The sequence below is a fragment of the Pinus tabuliformis genome, chromosome 3_2 (assembly GCF_031772625.1).
Source record: "Pinus tabuliformis cultivar Carrire ecotype Pingquan chromosome 3_2, CPIR1, whole genome shotgun sequence".
Classification (NCBI taxonomy): Eukaryota; Viridiplantae; Streptophyta; class Pinopsida; order Pinales; family Pinaceae; genus Pinus; species Pinus tabuliformis.
In genome coordinates, this window is record NC_142302.1 from 608654081 (window position 1) to 608677785 (window position 23705).

The following is a 23705-nucleotide window of genomic DNA, read 5'->3' on the forward strand; positions in this document are numbered from 1 at the left end:
GGAAGATTTAACCAAGCTTTAAAAGACCTCAGGGTAGAAATGAAGACAACCAATGTGTACATACAAAGGGATATAAATAAAAAGAGAGCTGAAATAGAAGATCTGAAAGACAAATGCAAGCATTTTGAAGAAATAGTTGAGTACATCAAGACCCTCAATCAAAGCCAGCAAGGGGAAACATCCACCAGGAACAACAAGAAGCGCCGCCCTCAGCAAGAGAAATCAGTAAATCAGTTCTAGTGATCTTATCTTTCTTATAATGCAATGCAAATATAGTTTGTTTCTAGGACAGTTTGTAAGGCAGTATGCCATATTAGTTTTTGATTTTTATAGCACTAAGGCTGCAAGTGCGGATGCTAGGACTGCACTCCTATTTTGTGCACCACACTTGAAACAGCCTCCTTCCGAATGTAGAAGGAGCTCACTCCTTTTCTTTTTTGCAATATAAAACAAATAGCCGACCGTGTTAAAAAAAAAAATTGTATATAATTTTCTCTACATTGTATATATTTTCTTGTGTTTTCTTGTAGATCTAAAGGAGAGCAAGGGTTTCGATCTATATTTCTTAATTCTTTTTTTGCAGGTTGTTTTGATTAAAGATCAAAGAAAAAATTGAGTTCTATTGAAGCCAAACCCTTCTCGTCATAAGCGGCTAGGGTTCTAAAGAATGATAATTTTTTTGTGAAGTCGTTTTTTGGTTTTGATACTCCTCCACAGAGCTGCAAGGGTTTGAGGGTATTCTTTCCCTCAAATTCATTTTTTTCCCCAAAGAACTTGCTCATCAAATTTTTGAATTTTTTTCCAAGGAATTTCATTTGGGGTTTAACGTTTTTGCAGGCCGAGTTTATTTTGTGGAGAGGCCGAGAGCCTGGGGGGCTCTCCTCCATCTTATGCGAAAATCCTTTCAGATCTAAAGCTTACAGAGGAAATTAATTTTTTTTTGAGGGATCCAAGTCATTAAAATTTAAGAAAATTGTTTGAATATTTTCCTAACATTTTGATCTTGGCTGTGGGGTTTTTTGGAGCTCATATAAGGAGGTCGAAAGGGTTTTTAGGCCCTCTCTGTCTTGGCCGAAAATTTCCTTTGACACACTAATGTTTTATGCAGGAGATTGATCCCATCTAAAGAGAAATTCATTGAATTTTGAAGGGGTTATAATTAGAATTTCAGCAAAGGAAATTTCTCATTTGAACTTATCATTTTGGCAAGGTCATAGACCATTTATAAGCAGAAAATCAAAATATCTTTAAAAATATTTTGCGCCTTGCCTACCAAGGATTCACTCTTAAAATTTTGGGCTCTAAAATTACGTTGTTTGAGGCTGTCTCTCTTCTAGGCCGAGAGTTTACTTGGTTGCTAGTGTGAAACTATGAGGTTCCACAAACAAGAAATTTGGGTTATAATTAATGGTTTTGTCCTTTTTCATTATTTTGAATTATGGGAATTTTAACTGTATGGTTGAGGCTGTTTCTTCTTAGCAGTGTCATTTTGCAGAGATTTTGAAGCTAAGATACCGGAAACGGCTCCCTGGCAGGCCAAAACACCGTTTTACATATCAGATACGTATTCACCCCAGAAACGGCAAAAAAACAACTAAAAAACGTTTTTAGTGATTTGGATATGTATCAAATTTTTTTTGCCGTTTTTCAGGCGTTTTCAAGGAAAAAACCTCCCGTTTAAAAAAAATTGATACGTTTCAGAAAAACTTAAAACGTATTTCGAAATTTTCAAAACGTATCTACAAAATCGTGATTCGTATTTAAAAAATTTCAATACATTTCCTGACTTTGTCGCTATCACTTGCCGCTGGGAACAGATCTTCAAAATCTGGCATTTTAGGTTTTGAAGTTTGAACTTCACTTTACAAATTACGGCACGGTTTTATTATTCAATGTTCATTCTAGTTACTAGTATCACTATCTACCCTAACCTAATCCCTAAACGACAAGTCTGAACTCTGAAGAGCGCTGACTGCCGCCGTTGAGTTCACTGCCCAGTGCCGCCGCTGAGAGTTTCACTCCGTCACTGAACTTTGGAAGTTTGGATTCTGGAACTGCTCATTGGAGTGACTGAAGTTTGAACCTGCCGGCATCGTTGGACAACTACAAGCCTACAAGGTACACAACTTATCAGTTATCACTGATCAGCGCCTATTTTCATGATTTTATCATTCGATTCATCTACAGTTGTGCATGCCATACTGTAGTTTTGCATCTTATTTAGCATGATTTTCAAAGCTGTATTAATAGCATTAACATATAAGAGTTGTACCAAAAATATCGACTGCAGTCCCTGACATATATAATAGCTGTATGATGGTCCTGGTTATGCTTGTTTGCCACAATTGTTTTTCATTTTGATACGAACAGAATCAACAGATGCTCATGCTCATTGCTGAGACAGTGAGAATTCACCCTTTTTTGTTTATTGTATTCTAGCAAAAGTTCTTTAAAAAATTGGAGTTTTTAACCTGTGTACTTGTCTGCCCTTCTAATATCAAACATGGCATTGTCTTTAAACTTTAAACCTCCCAGATTACTGTATCCTGCATTTCAAGCTTATGGTGTCCGTCTTTTTAAGTTTTTATCTGATGATTGAGCTTGTACTATGGACTTGGTCAACACTAACAGCCATGAGGTTCAATGAGGTTTGTCAATCCTCAAAAATTATTTTAGGTTCGTTGAATCTGAACATCATGATTGAATTTCGTCAAAGTTGATCAAAGTCAAACCTTGTGACATGGGGTTATGGTTTACTTTATGGTTATTTGTAGAGTGTAGAATCTGTAGATATCCTTGAAAAGGAGTAACAGCCACAGGTGTGTCATTGTGTTGTTCTTTTAAATGCAGTCGTATACAACTTCAAATAGTTATCTGATATTTAATTTGTTTTAGAATATTTCATTGGTCAGGGATGGGACCTATGGTGTTCGTGGTCACCTACTATGTCACTAGATAGTAGAAACAAGAAACAGGAAATGAGGACAAAACCAGAAACGGGGTCAGACGATTTTGGGGAATAAGAAATGTGCACATCCCCAGGCATGTGCAAGTCTGTCATGCATATAAAATTGATTACTAATGTAGTGTCAACTGTCAAGACGGGAATGAGAATGAGAACAGGAACGGAAATTGGAATGAGAAACAGGTTTCCAACTTGAATGTTTATGCCATATGGCATATGTTGAAAGTTGAAACTTGAATTGATGATGATGAATCATGAATCATGATAGATCATAGATGATAATTTAGATTCTGAAATATGAATGGTAATATGAATTTTTTATTTTTAATATATATATATATATATATATATGTATATATATATATATATATATATATATATATGTATATATATATATATATATATATGTATATATATATATATTTTAATATATTTATTATGTGCCATTTCCTGCTGTATCGTATCCAGATTTTTTGAAAATTTGCCGTATCCGTTTCAAACCCCGTAATATGGTAATGGTAATATGAATTTTTTATTTTTAATATATATATATATATATGTATATATATATATATATGTATATATATATATATATGTATATATATATATATATATATGTATATATATATATATATATATATGTATATATATATATATATATATGTATATATATATATATATATATATGTATATATATATATTTTAATATATTTATTATGTGCCGTTTCCTGCTGTATCGTATCCAGATTTTTTGAAAATTTGCCGTATCCGTTTCAAACCCCGTACCCGTATCTGTTCCCGTATCCGTTTTCTGGTAACTTAGTTTTGTAGGAGACTTAGCATCTGATTTTGGAGGTTTCATTGCAGGAATTTCTGGGATTATTTTTCCCTAGGACTGAGAGCAGGAGAGGCACATATCTTTCTTCAGAAGTACGTATTTGCTTCTTGGACATTCATTGATCGATTACAGAGGAGCTCCTTCAAAGTTTCAGGGATTAATATTCATTATAATAACTTACAGGTTCTGTAATTTTCAATTGTAATTGAGGAAAGGCATTGGTGCTTAAGGTCCTATATTGCAAAACCTTCCTCAAAGTTTTAAGTCCTCTCTATCTTACTGTCTAAGAGGGATTCTACAGTAACATATGATAATAAAGCAGAGGCTTTTGTTTTGAGAGAGTTTGGGGTTATGCCCCTTGGTATTGTCGGAAAATGTAACTAGGTTCAGTCTTCATTAAATGTATTTGAGTCATCTTGTAATGTACTTGTCAAAAGAATAAAGAAAATAATAATAATAATTATTATTATTGTGACTTATTAAAACATGGGTTTCATGCTTGGGTCACCATGTTTTAGGTCAAAGTCCCCATTGAGGACTTCTAGGATTTATTCTGAGTCAACAGAGTCATTGTACTTTTAAAGAGATGCTTCTTGGGCTTTGAATCATGTAAAAAGATTTAATATTGAGTCAAATATAATTTCTGTATCCTCCGCATCAAGTCAGCCTAAGGACATCAATTCGACCTCCCTTGAAGCCTATAAATAGAAGCAAGTCAAATTCATTTGGTGTATCTCATCTCAAGCAAGTTCCATATCTCTAAGGAAGCCAAAGAAGTGCGAAGTGGGTCTAAGGAAGCCAAAAGAAGTGCGAGTTGGGTGGAGTCTAAGGAGAAGAAGAAATACGAAATTTTGGTGCCTCTCTCTCTGTTTCGTGCCCTAGTTTGGGAGATCGACATCTTCCAAGTTTCATTGATGCCGAAAGCTGCTTCATAGTCAAAGTTACTGGAAAGGAGGTCGAAAATCTGGGAGGTTGACTTGGTGTGGAGGGAAGGTTTGGTATTTGTCTAGGGTGAAGAGTCTCAAAGAATACTATTGAAAGGAAGATAATTTTCACTGGGTTTTCCCCTTGAGGGGGGTTTTGCCCTGGCATAGTGCCTACATCTGGTGTCCATTGTTTTATGTGCTATTGCTTTGGGAATCGCTTGATGAGCTAAAAGAAAGAAGATATAAAGAATCGTAATAACAAATCAAGAACATCACAAGTAATTATCAAGAATAAGAAAATCTTTCTGCCTTTCTGATTTTCTAACATGGTATCAGAGCTTTGGTGAAGAAAGAAAAAAAAAGGCAATCTCAAGCACTTGATCAGGGAACCATTCAAAAGGATTATCTCAGGGAAGGAATCTACTATATTCAAGGAAGATGTCTAACACAATGAAGGGAGAGAACAAACTTGAAGAAGCCTCAAACTACAGGTCTTGGAAGAAAAGGATTGCCCTCATGCTTGAAAAGAACAAGGTACTAGACTTGGTTAAAGGAAAAGTAAAGAAGCCTATAAATGACTCTAATGATGCTAACAAAGTAAAATTCAGAGAATTAGAATTGGTGGCCATGACTCTAATGGTAGAAGGAATAAAGGACAATCTTGTCCCATTTATAGCCAACATCAATCATGCTCAGGAAATGTATGAAGCCTTGTCAAAGTTATTCACTATTAAGAACATTGGTCAAGTGGCAAGCTTGAAGAATGAACTAAGGACCACAAAGATGACTAAAGAAGATACAGTGGCCTCCTTCTTTGTGAAGATAGAAAAAATCAAAGATGATATTTTGGCCATTGATGAAATTGTTCCAGACAAAGAACTCGTGATCATTGCTCTATTAGGATTACCACCTACTTGGGGTGCATTTGCTGTACGCCTTAATAGTTGGAAGGAAGCTCCCACTTTTGAAGAACTATGGAATGCCTGCAGTCAATAAGAATTGAGGATCTCTCTAGTTGCCAATTCTAAAGGAGCATCAAATGCCTACATTGCTCAATATAAAAGAAAGAAATTGAAAGGACCAAGGAAGAAAGTTGACATGTCCAAGGTAGAATGTTATCAAGGTCATAAGAAGGGTCACTACAGGAGTGACTGTCCCGACAATCCAAAGAATAAAAAGAGTGATAGAGATCATGCTAACATTGCCGAAGAAGTAGACCCAAAGAAAGTATAACCCGAAGAATCTGATATAAGGGACTTACACTATTAAGCCCTTTGCTTTTAGTCTTAGATATTCTTTTTTTGTATTTTTGATGTTTAGGATTTATAGGTTTTAACATGTTTTTGGGAAAGACCTTTTTCTTTTGTTTTTATAAGTTTATAGGTATCCCTTGAGCTTTGGAGGGAGCCCCCAACAACTCTCAAAGATAAGTATCTCATTTCCTTTCAGTGTTTGGTTTCATGTACTCATTTAGTTTTGATTATATTAATACTAATCACCATTCTCCCTCTATTGTCTTGATTAGGAAAACATCTTCTATATTCTCAAGGAGTGTGAAAGAGGACCACTCAAGACAAGGTTTGTCAAAGAACAAAGGTATGCTTTAAAACATTGATTTCTTTATAATAAATTCTTATTTATTTGACAATCTATTGCTAACATGGTTGTGCCTAGCTATAGTGAATCCTATTTATTCTTATTTTGGGTGATTCATCACTTGATAAATCTACCCCACTCCTATTCTTAACTGATTTTATAGAACCTTAGACAAATCCTCTGGAAAACCCTAACCTAAGTGTATGCTAATGTGAATGTCTAAAACCCTAAACTATTTAGGGATATTGAGAAATGTTATTTGAAGTTCTTGTTTATGATGTAATGATTGGGATTTTAGTATGATCATAAAATCTTAACTTGTTAGGATTTGTTGATTTTTGGTAGCATCGGATGTGCTTTAGCCATGAAATTTGGTGGAGAGGCGAAGGCACATGAGATCTCCAAGACCCAGAAATCGTTTGGAGAAATTCCACCTGGATGAAGAGATATTAAAATAATTAATATTTTTAGTGGGTTCCTAAGTCTAAACTTAGGAAAATAAAAATATTAATGTGTATTAATATAAAATGGGTGAGAAATTTCCAAGTGATGAGGATCAAGCTAGATCTAATCTTATCCATTGATTAGGGACTTAATCTTAGCCATTGAATCGTCAACAGGAAAAGTATAAGAGGAGGCTTGAGGGTTAGTTGGAGATGCACCAAGAGAGATTAAGAATTCGATTTTCTGGGGCTGGGTTTGCTGATGAAATCGAGTTAGAGATTAGTTGCAGTGAGGGGTAGTTCAGTGAGGGATTTCGATCCAAGGCTGAAGAATACATATCAAAGAGGCAACAAAGTGCTATAAGAGGCAATGTAAAGCCTAGGAGGGCTGAGGAGGCCAGCACAAAGGATGCAGAAGCCGAAGAGGCAGACACATATGACGCAGAGGTTGACGCAGACAACACAGAGGGCTGTAGAGGCTGACGCTGGGTTGAAGAGGCTACGTTGAGGAGGTTCTGTGGGGCAAACTGAGAGAAGATCAACTGAGAGAGGGTAACGCAGTTCCAGAGGAGTGCTTGGAGCAGCTTTTGCTATCTAGCACAAGGAACAACCAGAGACTATGGGATTGTTCATTCGGTTGCTGATTCGCCAGAATATCTGTCTCTGGATAGAGGTACTACTGCTGAGGATATTCTCTGAAGGGTGAGCCATTTTTGGCACCCTAGTTGTATTCAAAAATCTACTTAATAATAAAACCCTCATATATGCTGCACTGGTTTTCTCGCATTGGGTTTTTCCGGGGACGATTGTCCAAAAATAATGGTGTCCCTTGTGTTGTCTCAGTTTATTTCAGTTGTTGATCTGTATATTTGTGAAGGCTGCAATTGTGTTTACTTCGATGTTTATGTTATTAAATAACTTGTTAATGTAAAGAACAAGTAGGAGATAGTAAACCAGATATTGCAATAGGGGTTTCTGATGTGTTAGATTCATAAATTTTCACATGGTATCAGAGCGATTGCAGATCAAAGAGGACTGAAGACACCAGCTGAAGAAATTTGAGAATTTGTAGCAGAGAAGCAGCTGTCCTGAGAGACAACGTTGTTCTAAAGCTGAAGACGCAAGATGAGGAGTGACGCTGCAAAGAGGGTGATGCAGAGGCTCATGCAGAGCCTGTGTCAGCATTCTGAGCTAGGAGAAGGGCCAGCGCAGAGGCATAGAGGGGTAGAACAAGCTCACGCAGAGCCACGTCATCCTTCTCAACCAGGAAGGATTGATGCAGTTGGACGGGAGGAGCAGATTCAGCCTACATCATGATTGCGTAGAGCCTGAAGGGCTTAGGTTCTTCAATTGCCGGGGCCAAGGGAGCTGTGCAGATTGTGATTTGAGGAGCTGGTGGGATGTTGTTTCTGTTTGTGCAGAATAGTGTCTAAGGAGACAGAACTAAGGTAGAGGAAGCACTACCTCGACAAATTTCTAGCCAAGAAATCTAGATCCGAGTTGCAGCGACAAAGGAGGATTGGAGAGGAGTGATTCGACAGTTGGCTGGAGGATTTTTAGGAGGGAAGTCGAGACTCAGAGGGAGTCTAGAAGAGGAGAAGAGATGACAATAAACAAATTGAGGGATTAGGACAGATTGGATGGGGCTTCTAATTTTGTAATCTGGAAGGCCAGGATCCTAGAAATCCTAGATAAACATCGCATCAAGGACTATGCCTTGAAAACCGTAGCTGTCCGAATTGACTCGAATGCAAATGAGAAGTATGAGGAGGCCTAGGTGAAGGTGAAATGCATGATCCTAGACTAGGTCAAAGATCATGTCATACCACATATTGCTGAGAAGAACACAACAAGAGAAATGTGGGAGACCCTGACCACCTTGTACCAAGGCTCTTTCGTGAATCGACTGAGGTCATATCAGATGCAAAAGGGAGTGGAGATATATCTGTTCCTTCTTAGGTTGCAAGGAATTCGTGACCAACTTACTTCCATGGGGTCTACACCGGATTCAGAGTTTATGATCGAGACTGCTCTGAATGCAGTCTTCAAGGATTGGGAGACGTTTGTCCAAAGAATTTTGGGCAGAGTGACTCTCCCCAGTTGGAAGGAGATGTGGGCAGCTCTACGACAAGAGGAAATCAGGAAGTTGACCAAGGCGAGGAGTAGTGGTAAGGGAGTTTGAGTCAAGAAAGAGGAGGAGGATGTAGCTCTAGCATCTGTGGGACAACAGGGGGTTCAAAAGAGGAAGAAGAAAGATATCTCCAAGGTCAAGTGTTTCAAGTATGGGGAGCTGGGACATTATGCATCTCAGTGCCCCAGGAAGAAAGGCAAGGGAGAAGCTTCCGACTCAAAGGCAGCTTCAGCAAAGGCGAAGAAGGATGTCGAGACTAATGACGATTGTGCCATGAGTGCTCATGCACCTCTAGAGAAGAGGTGGGGAGACATAGCACTGTAGTCGAGAGGACTATAGAAGAGGGGCAGGATCCTTGAGGTGCCGAAACTCTTGGATCACATACGGCTATAGGAGCCCTTAAAGACAGTAGCATGATGACAGGTGTCAGGTGGAGCAAGGTGTGATGGAGCGACAAGGCAGTGCTAGAGTGCAGAAGTCTGTAGCAGCGTAGCGGAGGTTGCAGCAACGCAGTGGAGGTTGTAGCAGTGCAAGAGGAAAAGAAGAGGTTGCAGCAATGCAGTGGCAACAAAGGGAGCACAGGATAGCAGCAAAGGTAGCTTCAGGATCACGAGGCTACTAGATTGACCAGGATGTTAGTGTTTGGGTGAAGTCAGTTACTTACTTCTCGATAACTAAGTTGCAGTGCAACAGTTAGCAGTGATAGTGCTATGGGCAACATGATGCAACATTTTGAGAGGAAGCTACAATACAAAGGTAGCAATGGCAGTGGCAGTGTCATGTGCAGTAGTATAGAAAGCAACAGTGCCATGGATGTGGGGCAACAGGCCTAGCATCAGCACAGAGCACTAATGAAGAGGATCAGTGTGATGCTTCTATGATGAAGCATTACGAGAGCACATTCCTCACTAAGAGGACTGATGAGTTTTGGTAGCATCGCATGTGCACTAGCCATGAAATTTGGTGGAGAGGCTAAGGCACATGACATCTCTAAAACCCAGAAATCGTTTGGAGAAATTCCACTTGGATAAAGAGATATTAAAATAATTAATATTTTTAATGGGTTCCTAAATCTAAACTTAGGAAAATAAAAATATTAATGTGTATTAATATAAAATGGGGAGAAAGTTCTAAGTGACGAGGATCAAGCCAGATCTAATCTTAGCTGTTGATTAGGGACTTAATCTCGGTCGTTCAATTGTCAAGAGGAAAAGTATAAGAGGAGGCTTGAGGGACAGTTTGAGACACACCAAGAGAGATCAAGAATTCGATTTTCTGGGGCTAGGCTTGTTGAGGAAATCGAGTTAGAGATCAGTTGTAGTGAGGGGCAGTTCAACAAGAGATTTCGATCCAAGGCTGAAGAATACATATCAGAGAGGCAACAAAATGTTCAAAGAGGCAGCGCAGAGCCTAGGAGGGTTGACGCAGAGGATGCAGAAGCCGAAGAGGCAGACGTAGAAAGCCACATAGGCTGACATAGACAACGCAGAGGGCTACAGAGGCTGACGCTGGGTTGAAGAGGCTGCGCTGAGGAGGTTCTGTGGGGCAGACTGAGAGCAAATCAGCCGAGAGAGGGTGATGCAGTTCCAAAGGAGTGCTTGGAGCAGCTTTTGTTGTCCAGCACAAGGAATAGCCCGAGTCACTGTGGGATTGTTCATCCGGTTGCCAATTTGCCAGAATATCTGTCTCTGAATAGAGGCACTATTGCCGAGGATATTCTTTGAAGGGTGAGCCATTTCTAGCACCCTAGTTGTATTAAGAAATCTGCTTAATAATAAAACCTCATATATGCTGCATGGGTTTTCTCGGATTGGGTTTTCTCGGAGATTATTGTCCAAAAATAACGGTGTCCCTTGTGTTTTCTCCGTTTATTTCAGTGGTTGATCTGTATATTTGTGAAGGCTGCAATTGTGTTTACTTCGATGTTTATATTATTAAATAACTTGTTAATGTAAAGAACAAGTAGGAGAGAGTAAACCAGATATTGCAGTAGGGGTTTCTGATGCGTTAGAGTCAGAAATTTTCACAGGGTTGAATAATGTTTGTCTGAGATCTCGAACCTTTGAAATTTTTGGAATAGTATGGTTTGCTTTGTTATGTTATGAAACCCTAGATTTTTAGGGTTTGGTTGGGCCTATGAGAAAAACCTTCCTAGGAATGAAACCATAGGCATATACAGATGTGTCCATTTGGTCGAAACCCTAGCTTGGTCTAAGTCCGTATATGTCTAATGTATTAATGTTGTCTGGCAGATGATATGCTTATGCATGATAATGAATTCCTAGATACATGTGTTGACCTAGTTATTGATGGTCATAAGTATTAGGATTTAATTTGAGTCCTTGTCAGAGCTTCTAGGATGATATTTGGAAATCTAGGGTTTTGCAGCCAAACCCTAGTAGTAGTTAAATTATCTTGTATGTGTGATATAACAATCTGAGAGCTATTTATATAATTAAGATTGTGAAAATGAAATTCTTGGGTTTTGGAGTTGAACCTTCGTAGAAGTAAAAATCTCTAATGTATGACGACAATATGATGATTCGAGAAAATCTGAGTTTTAGTTGGGATTAATGTTTGATTGAAAATCTAGGGTTTGCAACTAACCCTAGTGGAAGCTGGTCGTGTTAATGACTAAGCTGTGATTGGTATTGATTGATTCTCTTTTATGAAATCTAGGATTTGTATGAAACCCTAGTGAAAAAATCTAACATATGAATTCTGAAAAGTTGTTAGATACCTTGTAGATCTATATTTGTTTGAATTATTTCTAGGGTTTGCTATATGTTGTAGTATGGTATGTTACACCTTTGAAAAAAACGTTGAAACCAGAGATGGAATGAAAGTTGTTATGAAGTAGTTTAGGGTTTATGACAAAGTCCCTAACAAGATTTTGAAGAGTATATGTCTCTTGTTTGTAATTAAGTTTGGGTATCTGTATGTATAAAGTTGAAATGCTTCCGTGATTCTGATATGGATAACTTCATGCTTATATAGATTTGGTTGTACTTACTATCTAAGCTGTGTAGGTACATAATCTTCAATACAGTGAAGATGCTTGTTGATGTGATAAGCATGATGAGGATGATGATAACTTTGATAAAATGGTTGGAAGCCACGAAAGATTCTCCAATGACGAAAAGAAGAAGCTAATCTCCCTGAGGAAGCCCGAATAGAAGAGATCTCCCTAAGATTAAGAGGAACTCTGGATAAACAAATGCTCCCTAGGTGAGAGGAGGGCATAGCTTGGTTTTGATTGAAGAATGAATTTTGGAGGATATGTTGCTGCATGAGAAGTAGGAAAGGAAAGTGTATGATTGAGGAATCTTTTGTCAGAGATTCGGTTGATAGTCCTACTATGAAAAGTTGAGAAGCAACATCAAGACCCCGGAGGTTTGTATTTGATTATGTACATATGAAAGTATATTATTGACTGGGGTTGTGTTTGTACAGGTGAATCTCTCAAAGGTGTTGATAACATGGTGGTTACCAATCAGTTTGATTGGGAGAGATTGGTTATCCTTGATCTGCTGGATCTGGGAGTGTTGAGGTTTTGCAAGTGAAGCATTGCCTGGGAGGACATCTGGCGGACTCTCTGTGTTGATGTCTAGGTCCCGAAGTTAGAAAAGGTGGTATTGTTTATAGAGCTTTGTTTTTGGATACACACCTAGATTTCTGGGTTGGTGGCTAGCAAGTAAGCCTGATGGTACCTAGAGAGGCTGAAAGCTTTAGTCCATCTTAGTCCCACCCAAATAAATTGCCCTAGTCAGGAATCTAGTCCGTGGCATTGCGGTGCCTAAATTGTCGAGAGACCAATGGATAGATTGCCTTGGTCAGGAATCTAGTCCATGGCATTGTGGTGCCTAAAGTTCTTCATGGTTCATAAAGTTGAGATTTTCCTATAGAAAATCCTGTAGATTCACAAGCTCATGCAATGTACTAAAGCAAAAGACAAGAATCTATTTCTACTTTCAGCCAGAGGAAGCCAATAGATCAATGAAAACAATATGAACGAGATGACAAATCAATGGCACATAACACAAGATGTATTTGGGGAAAGCCACTGCTCAAAACCTTGCTATCTGTATTGCATAAATAAAAAATATGAGTGAAGATACAAAGCTTGTTCTCTCTAAAAAAATTTCGCACAAGTATGCTCAACTCTCTCAGCTCACAAGCAAGCTCGTGGCCAACACTTGGCCAATTCTATAGCTCTCCAAGCTCCTAATCTCTTGCATAATTCCTAGGATGAATAGCCCATATTTAAAGGGAATTCATGCTTCCAAAACTGCACAATCCAAACATAGGATCAATCTCTGATGCATGCATGATATTTACACTCTAGTAAATAATACAACCGATAGTACACTGTCCTTACACTCTAGTCTCAACTGGGTCTTTCTCTGAACTGACATGCATGAGTTTATCATGAAGTAATCTTCAGTTAACTGGAGTGACACTTGTGGATGCACCAATGCACCAACTGACTATTAATCCTCTATTAGTTCCACAAACAATGAGAACTAATTTAACTGAACATAACTCAGTAAATTGAGTTATCTAATTTCAACTCAAAATTAAACTCATCCTGGACCCCTAAAACTTAGGGAGAAGATAAACATGACTTCCAAAAGACTTCCAACTCGAAATTCCTAAGTTAATTAAGTTAATTAAACTTAATTAACTATTTACAAGTTGCTATGAGAATAGAATTACAATTTTAATTCTCAATTTAATTCAAGGACAAATTAAATTGGAATTTCTAGATTCTATTTTTAACATTTTTTGTTAATATTTTCAACACTTCCTCATACTTGTATATAATGAATACCTCCCTAGTTAAGAGGGAGTGTTGGAAAATGTAACTAGGTTTGGTCTTCATTAAATGTATTTGAGTCATCTTGTAATGTACTTGTCAAAAGAATAAAGAAAATAATAATAATAATAATTATTATTATTGTCACTTATTAAGTATGGGCTTCATGCTTGGGTCACTATGTTTTAGGTCAAAGTCCCCATTGAGGACTTCTAAGATTTATTTTGAGTCAATAGAGTTATTGTACTTTTAAAGAGATGCTTCTTGGGCTTTTGAATCATGTAAAAAGGTTTAGTATTGAGTCAAATATAATTTATGTATCCTCCACATCAAGTCGACCTAGAAGAGATCAAGTTGGCCTAAGGACATCAATTCGACCTCCCTTGAAGCCTATAAATAGAAGCAAGTTGAATTCATTTGGTGTATCTCATCTCAAGCAAGTTCGATATCTCTAAGGAAGCCAAAGAAGTGCGAGGTGGGACTAAGAAAGCCAAAAGTGCGAGTTGGGTGGAGTCTAAGTAGAAGAAGAAAAACGAAATTTTGGTGCCTCTCTCTCTCTCTATTTCATGCCCTAGTTTAGGAGATCGAAGTCTTCCAAGTTTCACTAATGCCAGAAGCTGCTACATAGTTGAAGTTGCTGGAAAGGAGGTCGAAGATCTCGGAGGCCGACTTGGTGTGGAGGGAAGGTTTGGTCTTTGTCTAGGGTGAAGGGTCTCAAAGAATACTATTGAAAGGAAGAGAATTTTGACTGGGTTTTCCCCTCAAGGGGGGTTTTTCCTTGGCATAGTGCCTACAACTGGTGTCCATTGTTTTATGTGTTATTGCTTTGGTAATTGCTTGATGAACTAAAAGAAAGAAGATATAAAGAATCGTAATAAAAAATCTAGAATATCACAAGTAATTATCAAGAATAAGAACATATTTTTGCCTGTTTGATTTACTAATAGGTATCCCTATCTCCTCTTTGAGGAGCATCTTGTGTGTTTGATTACTAACCCTTTTCATTTATGCATTAAGGAGACTTATCTTCTAACCATAGAAATCATAATCTTGCAAAGTCTAATCATAACATTAAAAGCAATTCTAAATTTGTGATCAAAATAGTCTTTGCTCATTGGATTATTTAATTTTTGATCTAATTGACATTGTTGAAGAACTTGTTGTTGAAAAATGTAATGTGGCAGCTATTAATTCAAACCTTCCTTATCCTTAATAATTGCTTGTGATCTTTATTTATCTTCTTGATCTTTCTTTATTAGTTCTTCATCATCAAACAATCATTAAGATCAAAATAATAAGGACAATGGAAACAAAAATTAGGCTCCAAGCCAAGGCAAAACCCCTCCCAAGGGAAAACCTAGGAAACTCTTCTTTTGTTATAGAATTTGCTTCAAATGAGACAACGAAGACCCAAACCCTAGACCAAGCCTTTCTCCAAGTACCAAGTCATCCCTTCTGCAACTTCAACCTCCAGCTGCAACACTACAATTTCATCGTGCAACTTCAGCATTGTAGCTGCTACAAAAAACCTAGTTCAGCTTTTCAAGAGATCCTCCTTGGAGCAAGATAGATTCTTCCACAGTCAACGAAGCCAAAACAAAGTATTCTTCCTTCCAACAACTTGTTCCTACAGTGTAATCTCCTGCAATTTGGACCTGCAGTTTTAGCCTTCCTTAGGCTATAGAAACCCTAATACTTCACACATGTGAGAGAGGTAGATCCCAAAAACACCTTTCCAAGACTTCTCCTTGCTTCCTTTATCTTCGCTCTAGCCTTCTTAGTCTTCCCATCTTCAAATCAAACTTTTCTTGAAAGATCGAACTTGTGAGTGAGTGAGTACCAAATGAGGCTGAATCTGTCCTTTAGATAGCCTTTCCAAGGGGTCGAATTCCCTCCTTTACGCTGACTTGTAGCTTCTAGGGCCGACTTGTGATTTGGAGGTTTCCCGGACTTTCTAATCTCAAAATAAATTCTTTTACAATATATATTTTGCCCGAAAGGTCTTATAAACATGATGTTGACTCTCTTGACTCGTGACAATAAATCTTATGATCTAACAAATCCTAGAAGCACAAAGAACATGCTTTCACCTAGAAAATCATCAATAATGAGCATGAAACCCATGGCTTGAAATGATAACTTTTTCTTTCTTTTGTTTGTTACATATGATACATATTGAAATGAGTACAATAACAATTATGAAGACATAAACTAGTTACTTTTCCAACACTTGCTTTCACTTGTCACTGCCATTAATTCTCTCTTGTTTTATTCCATTGCTCACTGATTTAATAAGTGAAATTGGTGTTACTATATTGACAAATCTTGAGATAATTTCACTTTATGGTATTGTGATCATATTGAGCAATTCTCTCTAATTGGCATTCTTCTCTAACACATTGTTTCATTGAGAAATCATTATATGCTTCATTGATCATTTTTGTAAGCTAATCTTGCTCTAAGTGTTTATCATTATCTTGTGGATTAGTATTTCTTTCTTGAACCATTTGATTTAATTGTGTCTCATTGAAGCATTGCATTTGCATCTCATCTTGCATATTAGAGTTAGATTTGCATTCTTAAAATCTACCTCCAAGCATAAGCTTGGTTGAATAGAAAGATAGGACAACCTTCTCCAATTTTCAATTCAAGAGCTTGACCCTTACTCAATGGTTAAAACAGGTGACCTTGCAGTTCTCTTGTGGCCAAGTCCCTTGTAGGAACGAAGGCACTTGGGTTGTTAGAAGTCCTGGGTAGGTATCATTAATGAGGCCTTAACCTCCTTCCCCAACACTTCTTTTTACAACCTTGTTTAAGACTAGTTTCTGACAATTGAGGAGAAGGTCTTCACCTTAGATTAGGCATTTATATTAAAATTAACCAAGATTCTTGCATTACACCTAGTCTAGTCTTGCATTCATTTATCTAGCTTTCCCTTTTGGCATATTGTAATATTCTACTAGAGAAAATACAATAAATACCAAAATCATGAACTAGCTACAACAAGAAATAGAACATACAAATATGAAATGCACACATGCAAATTAAAATCAAAACTCCATTGGGCGAAAACAAGTGAACTGAACCATTTTATTATATTTCCACTGAAAATATGGGTACAAAATAAGATGGAATGTGTGCATCTAGGATTGCTACAATAAGCAAGCAATACCCAAGTGAAAACTAGTGGATGTCTTCTTTGGAAGTGATCAACTTTGGTTGTGCGTTCTGCCCAAGAACTTCTGCAACCACTGCTGGAGGCAGCCTATGATTTGGGGCCTCAAAACACCTCAAAAATTCTGAGAATTTAAAGCTGAGCTCCTCAATGCTATACTAACAAAACCCAAAAATGTTTTGGGCTAATTCCGACCTCCCAGAATTACCCAAAATTGGTGTGTTGTCCTCCAACTGCTTGCCGAAAACCCAGTTCAAAATTCTCTGTTGAATCACTACTCCAAAACTCCTCCAAATAGCTATAAATTCCTGCAATACTTCACATGGGAGAGAAGAGAGATTCCAACCCTCGAATCCCACCAGCTCCAAGTGGTTACGCTGCTGCATACTGAGCCCAAAAAATGATTGTGCAGGCCCATGGAAGGAAATTCGTCCCACACAGAAGCATCTCCAGCCTTGAAAATCATTCCATAATTTCGTCCTCCCTTAAGGAAATTTCCTGTCAATTCCTGAGGGAAATCCACGGGAATCTCCTCACCCAAGCGCCACAAATTCAACTACTGTATCCCCTAGAAAACTCGTAGAGGCTGAACTTGTGAAAGATAAGCTCCCCATAGCTATGATTTTGCTCTCCAATCAACTCACAAAATCTCCCTTAGGGTGACACTTGAAGCTCACCAAAAGAGAGTTGGGATAATCCACTTGGAAACCCATGTGTTGAACAACACTAGTTGACTTGGTTAAACTCTGAAAATTTCGACGCTATGAAATTATTTTGCCGCCGAGAAATTTTCGCTACAAAATTTTATTGCAGCGACTGGGCTTTTAATTCTTCTAATTGTAATTAATTATGCAATTTATTGCTTTGGCAACAACAAATTAATCACTACTACAAACTTCACAAATAAAACAATGGAAGAAAATAGCGTTGGAAACTGAGAAATTCTAGCACACACACATTAAAATTAACATAGTTATTTTTGGACAAATGTCCCCGAAAAAACCCAACTTGAGAAAACCGGTGCAGGCATTGAGTGTTTTTATTATTATGCAGTAGTGAGAAATACTGAGTATAATTGGATGCTGAATCTGGCAATCCTACAGAGAGAAATATTGGCAAAAATCTAGTGAGGAAATTTCGTCACTCCATAGGCAAATCTGGGCTCTCACTGCAACTCCAAGTGAGCCATCCAAACTGTCTATGTGTAGGCCTGCATCACCTTAGCGCAGTCCCTTCCATGCTCAACCTGAATCAACATCTCCTCAAGCCGTCTAGTCTGTTGCTGACTAGGAAAATGTTTCTCTTGGCCTCGAGAATATCTTTCCGACTGCTGGAACTAAAACTCGGCTTCAGCCCAACATAATTGAATTGCCTTCTGAAGCTTTTGCGCAACCTCTGCGTCAGCCTCACTGCAGTTCTTCTACCTCTCTACAATGTACTTCACTGGATTTGGAAAAATACCTTCGGACTCATTGTCCTTGCCCCACTCTGCCTATGCTTCCCTATTGAAGCTCGAACTCTTCAAGCATTGTTGGCTCTTTGGAAAAATCAAACTCTCCAAATTTCTCCCAAGTGTCTCAAGTGTGTTCTCCATCTACTCATCGACTTCTTATAATCCTTTGTTGGTCCTCATACGACCAAGATTAAATCTTAATCAAGGGCCCAAATTGATTCCCTGTTGATCCGTGTGAGTTTCTAGATGATTCACATGTATTAATTAATTTTGATTAATTAGCCACTTTTCCTAAGTTTAGACTTGGGAAATAATTAAAATAGGCTAATAATCTAATTGAGACACTTCTAGGTGGAATTTCCAGAAACAATTTTGGGTTATGGAGAACTCCTTTGTTTTAACCTCTCTACAAAGTTTTGAGACTAGAACATCTTTGATGCTACAGAAACTAACATAAACAACTCAAACAAACTCTCAAGTGTAAAAATGCACAAGTAAAGAACCCCAAAAATGAGTTTCCTCCTATAAATAGATATCGCCTCTTCTCACCCTCGTGGGCCCACTAGTTCAAACCCCATTCTTCTCCCTTTCCTCATGTGGTGAGAATTCCTCCAAGGAGTTCAAATTTCTTCTTGGGTGGCCCCCACACCCATCAACCATTTAATTATCTTATTTCTCCTATGTTGGACCCTTTTACTTCCTCCAAAATTAATTTATGCCTCCTATTATATTCTCCTAAGTCAAACATTAATAATTTGTCAAAATTGAAAAATTGGGAACTCACCTTAGCAAAAATGATTAATTTGGGGGTATGACAGTCCTCCCCTCCCAAATGTTGCTTGTCCTCAAGTAACTGTAGTGCTGGGTGCTGCAAAATCTGCTCTCCCTCCCATGTAGCATCTTCTTCTAGCAAGTCCTTACATTTGACAAGGAATTCCTTGATAGTCCTGCTCATGAGCTTCCTTTCGCTTACCTACAAAATAGCCTTTGGTGTCAGAACAAAGTGCCCCTCATCATCCAAGGGTGGTAGCTTTGTAGTAGCTATCACCTGCTGCCCCAAAGACTGTTTCAAGCATGAGACATGAAAAACGTTGTGCACCTTGCTTCTTGGTGGAAACTCTCCTATCCTCCTAGTTACCCTATATGGCCCATAGAAGCGGGGTTTGAGATTTTTAGCTCCCTTCTGCTTTAGCATGGACTGCTTGTATGGCTAAAGTCTCAGAAAAACCAAGTCCCCCACCTCAAACTGCCTCTTTGTGAAAATTTCTAGATAGAAATCCAACTGTAGTGATTGATATTATTTATTCTACTTATTAATTCAAAAGTAAGTTATTCACAATGTTTCTACAACAATATCAAAATAAATTCTACTGTAGCCTTCACAATTAAAATACCGCGGAAAGTAATGCAAGGAAAAATACTAGCACAAGTATAATCACAATGACATAGTTATTTTTTGACAATTGTCCCTAGAAAAGCCCAATGCGGGAAAACGGTGCAGCAGATGAGGGTTTCTTTATTAATCTTTAGCAAAAATCTCATGTACAAGATATAACCAACAAAATAGAAGACGTATCTATGTGAGAAATTTACTGACAATTCTCTCACTCTTCCCGGCGAGATTTTGATCCAGGAGAGGACCGACTGCCTCCTTTGCGTCTCACTGCGTCACCTTCTGCGTGAGGATTGCGTTGTCCCTTCTCTGCTATGCTTCTTTTGCTCTTGCACTCCCGACTGATGCTGCTACCCTCTCTCTCCTCCTCACCTGCAACTCTCCCTCTGAATTGATTTCCTCTTGCTGAACTTCGACCAGTGAGAAAATCAATTTTGCTTGGGTAACTGAGTATCTGCCTGGTGTGTTTTACAAATGCCCATCGAAGTCCTTCTTATAATCCTCCAGTTGACAACCAACAGCTCAGATTAGATTCTAATCAATTGCTCAGATCATTTGGACTCAATCTTTGTCTTCTTCTAGAAGTTTCACCCACAGTTAGATTAATACCCTTTAATTATTTTAATTTCCTAAGTTTAGACTTAGGGTCCCATTAAAAATAATTAATTATTTTAATAAAATTGTCTTTGGGTGGAATTTCTCAAAATGACTACTGTGTATTGTGTAATACAGGCGTCCAAGCCTCCCTTCAAATTTTGAGACTTAGAGCACATCCAATGCTACTGGAAATCAACACTCCCTCTTAACGAGGAATGTGCTCTAGCAATGCACCATGCTAAAGCATCACCCTGTTCTGTAATATCTCCCTCTGCGCTGTTGATGTTTGACATCACTGCCTACCAACTATTGCACAAATGTTGCATCTGTACTGCTATTGACCCTACCACGACCAACACTGCATCTGTACTGCAACTTTCTACCACTGCAACTAAGAAACCATTTGTTTCTACTACTGAAACAGATTCTCTGCCATACCCATCTGCTCTCTGAATTGGATGAACTTAGTTCTTCCTAGAGATTTTGTGAGTATGTTTGCTACCTGATTTCCTATGGAGACACATTGCAAATGTACTGCCCTACGTTGCACACAGTCTTTGATAAAGTGACATCTGATATCAATGTGTTTTGACCAATCATGAAATATTGGATTCTCAGAGAGTTTAATACAACTTTGATTGTCGCAAAAAATACTGGTGTCTGAACTGGATGAACGTAGTTCTCCCTAGAGATTTTGTGAGTACGTTTGCTACCTGATTTCCTATGGAGACACATTGCAAATGTACTGTCCCACGTTGCACACCGTCTTTGATAAAGTGACATTTGATATCAATGTGTTTTGACCAATCATGAAATACTAGATTCTCAGAGAGTTTAATACAACTCTGATTGTCGCAAAAAATATTGGTCGCCTCCATCCTTTTCCTTAACAAACACACAAGCAGTTTCTAAGCCATATAGCTTCGCACATAGTTATGATGGCTGCCATATATTCTGCTTCTGTTGAGCTTAGAGCTACTGATTTCTACATCTTGCTGCACTAAGAGATCATTCTTGATCCAACACTAAAGCAATACCCGGAGGTACTTTTTTGGTCTACTGAACTACCTGCCCAATCTACATCTGTGAATCCATTCAATATGACGTCATCTTCTCGGGTGTATTTCAACCCATATCCGACCCTTCATGCACATATCTAAGAATGTGCCTAGCTGCTGCTCAATGCACCCTTTTCGGTTCCACCATGAACTGACTAAGGGTGTTGACAACAAAGAAAATGCCTAGCCTAGTGCTAACCAAATACATGAGCGACCCAATGAGTTGTCTGTACAAGGTGTGGTCCACCTCCTTGTCTCCTAATGCATCTATTTTATTCCAGTTGGTGATCATGGGCATAACCATGGGCCAACAATCCTGCATTCTAAATCTCTTCAAAATCTTTGTAGCATATCTTCCTTGTCTTAGGAAGATCTCCCCGTCCTTCTGCCACACTTCCAACCCTAGAAAATAATGCATCAACCCCATATCCTTCATGTCGAATTTTTCTTCAAGATTCTTCTTGCAGTACTTTATGAGCCTAGATGACCCTGTTAGAAACAAGTCATCCACATATAATACCAGAATAAGTGGCTCATTCTCCACCATTAGATAGTAGAGATTGGGATCAACATCACTCTTGACGAATCCCAACTGCTGGAAGTAACTAGCAATCTGACCATACCATGCTCTGGGTGCCTGCTTGAGCCCATATAGGGCATTCTTTAACTTACGCACATGAGTTCTCTTCTCATGAGTTTTGAAGCCTTCGAGCTGTTCTATATACACCTCTTATTCTATCACCCCATTTAAGAATGTTGTCTTAACATCCATCTGGTGAATCTCCCATCCCATTTGAGCTGCTAGGGATATAATGGATCTGATAGAGGTATATCTGGTTATTGGGGCGAAGGTCTCTTCATAGTCTATTCCTTCTTTTTGTGCATACCCCTTTGCTATGAACCTAGCCTTGTACTTCTCTATACTTCCATCTACAACATACTTGATCTTGTAGATCCATCTTGATCCTACAACTAATCTATACTTTGGCCTAGGTACCACTTCCCAGACATCATTTGTCATGATAGAATTATACTCTTCTACCATGGCATCCACCCATACTTGGTGTTGTATGACTTCCTGAAAGCTAGAGGGTTCTTCAACCTGTGCTACCAAGGCTTGGTACCTGTTAGGCTGTCTACGCTACCTCTTCTCGGTTCTAGGAGCTTCAACAAACTCCTCTACGTCCCTCAATGTTTGTCGTACTTCTCTACTAGTTTTGCCACTGGTGGTGGGAGGCTCGATCAAATCCCCCTCCTATCCCTGCCATTCCACCTGTCGAGAACTACTTGGATTTCCTTCTTTTGAGGAAATACTGGCACTGGTCACTGTGCTAGTTCCAGGTTTCTGTCCTCCTACTTCTCCTCCTTATTGCCCCTGCTGCTACTAGACTAAAGGAATATCTTCTGACTGATCTTTTGCTGGCATCTCTCAAGATTTCCTGAAAGTTCTATCCTTCATGAACTTCGCATCCCGTCTTACTACAATCTTCATGCTGCTAAGGGTGTAGATTCTGTATGCTTTCGAGGTCTCGCTATATCCTACGAGGTACCCCTTTTCTATAGTCTAATCCAATTTACTACGCTTCTCCTCTGGAATGTGACAATATGCCACACTTCCGAATATCCTGACATGACTGACTTCCAGTTTCCTCCTTGTGAAGACACCTTTGAGCATTTTCTTCCCCAAATCTCTATGAGGAGTTCTATTCTGGATATACACCGCTGTGTTGCAAGCTTCTGCCCATAAGAATATAGGAAAATCCCGATCCTACAACATAGCCTTCGCCGCCCCAACAATAGTTATATTCTTACGCTTTGCTACTCCATTCTGCTCTGGATTATATGGAGTTGCCCATTCTCTTTTGATGCCGTCTTTTGCGTAGAACTTTGTGAAGTCTTTGTCCATATATTCTCCACCACTATCTGAACGCAATACCTTTATCTTTTTCCCTGCCATGTTCTCAACGAGAGCCTTAAAATCTCTGAACCGATCAAGACCTCATCCTTGGTCTTTAAGAAATAGATCCAGGTTTTTCTAGAGCGATCATCAATAAAGGTGACGAAGTATTCGCCACCACTAAGAGCTCTTGTGGACATTGGACCACAAATATCTGAGTTTATCAATTCCAATAGACCTTATGCTCTGTTTTTACTCTTGGAAAAAGCTGCTTTAGCGTACTTCCCTAGTACGCATCCTCTGCATATATCATCATACTCAGTACTAAGAACTGAAACTCCTGTAACAGTGTCTCTTTTCACCATTAAGATTGTTGCCTATTAGTGCCATTGGAGACTTGTTAAATTGGCAACTAGG

At 38.6% G+C, this 23705-nt stretch overlaps 1 protein-coding gene across 7 annotated transcripts in view; it reads right to left on the reverse strand.

Moving 5' to 3' along the window:
* Positions 1–23705, reverse strand: part of LOC149182086 (uncharacterized) — a 511265-nt gene that overhangs the window by 63893 nt on the left and 423667 nt on the right. The window lies entirely within an intron of this gene.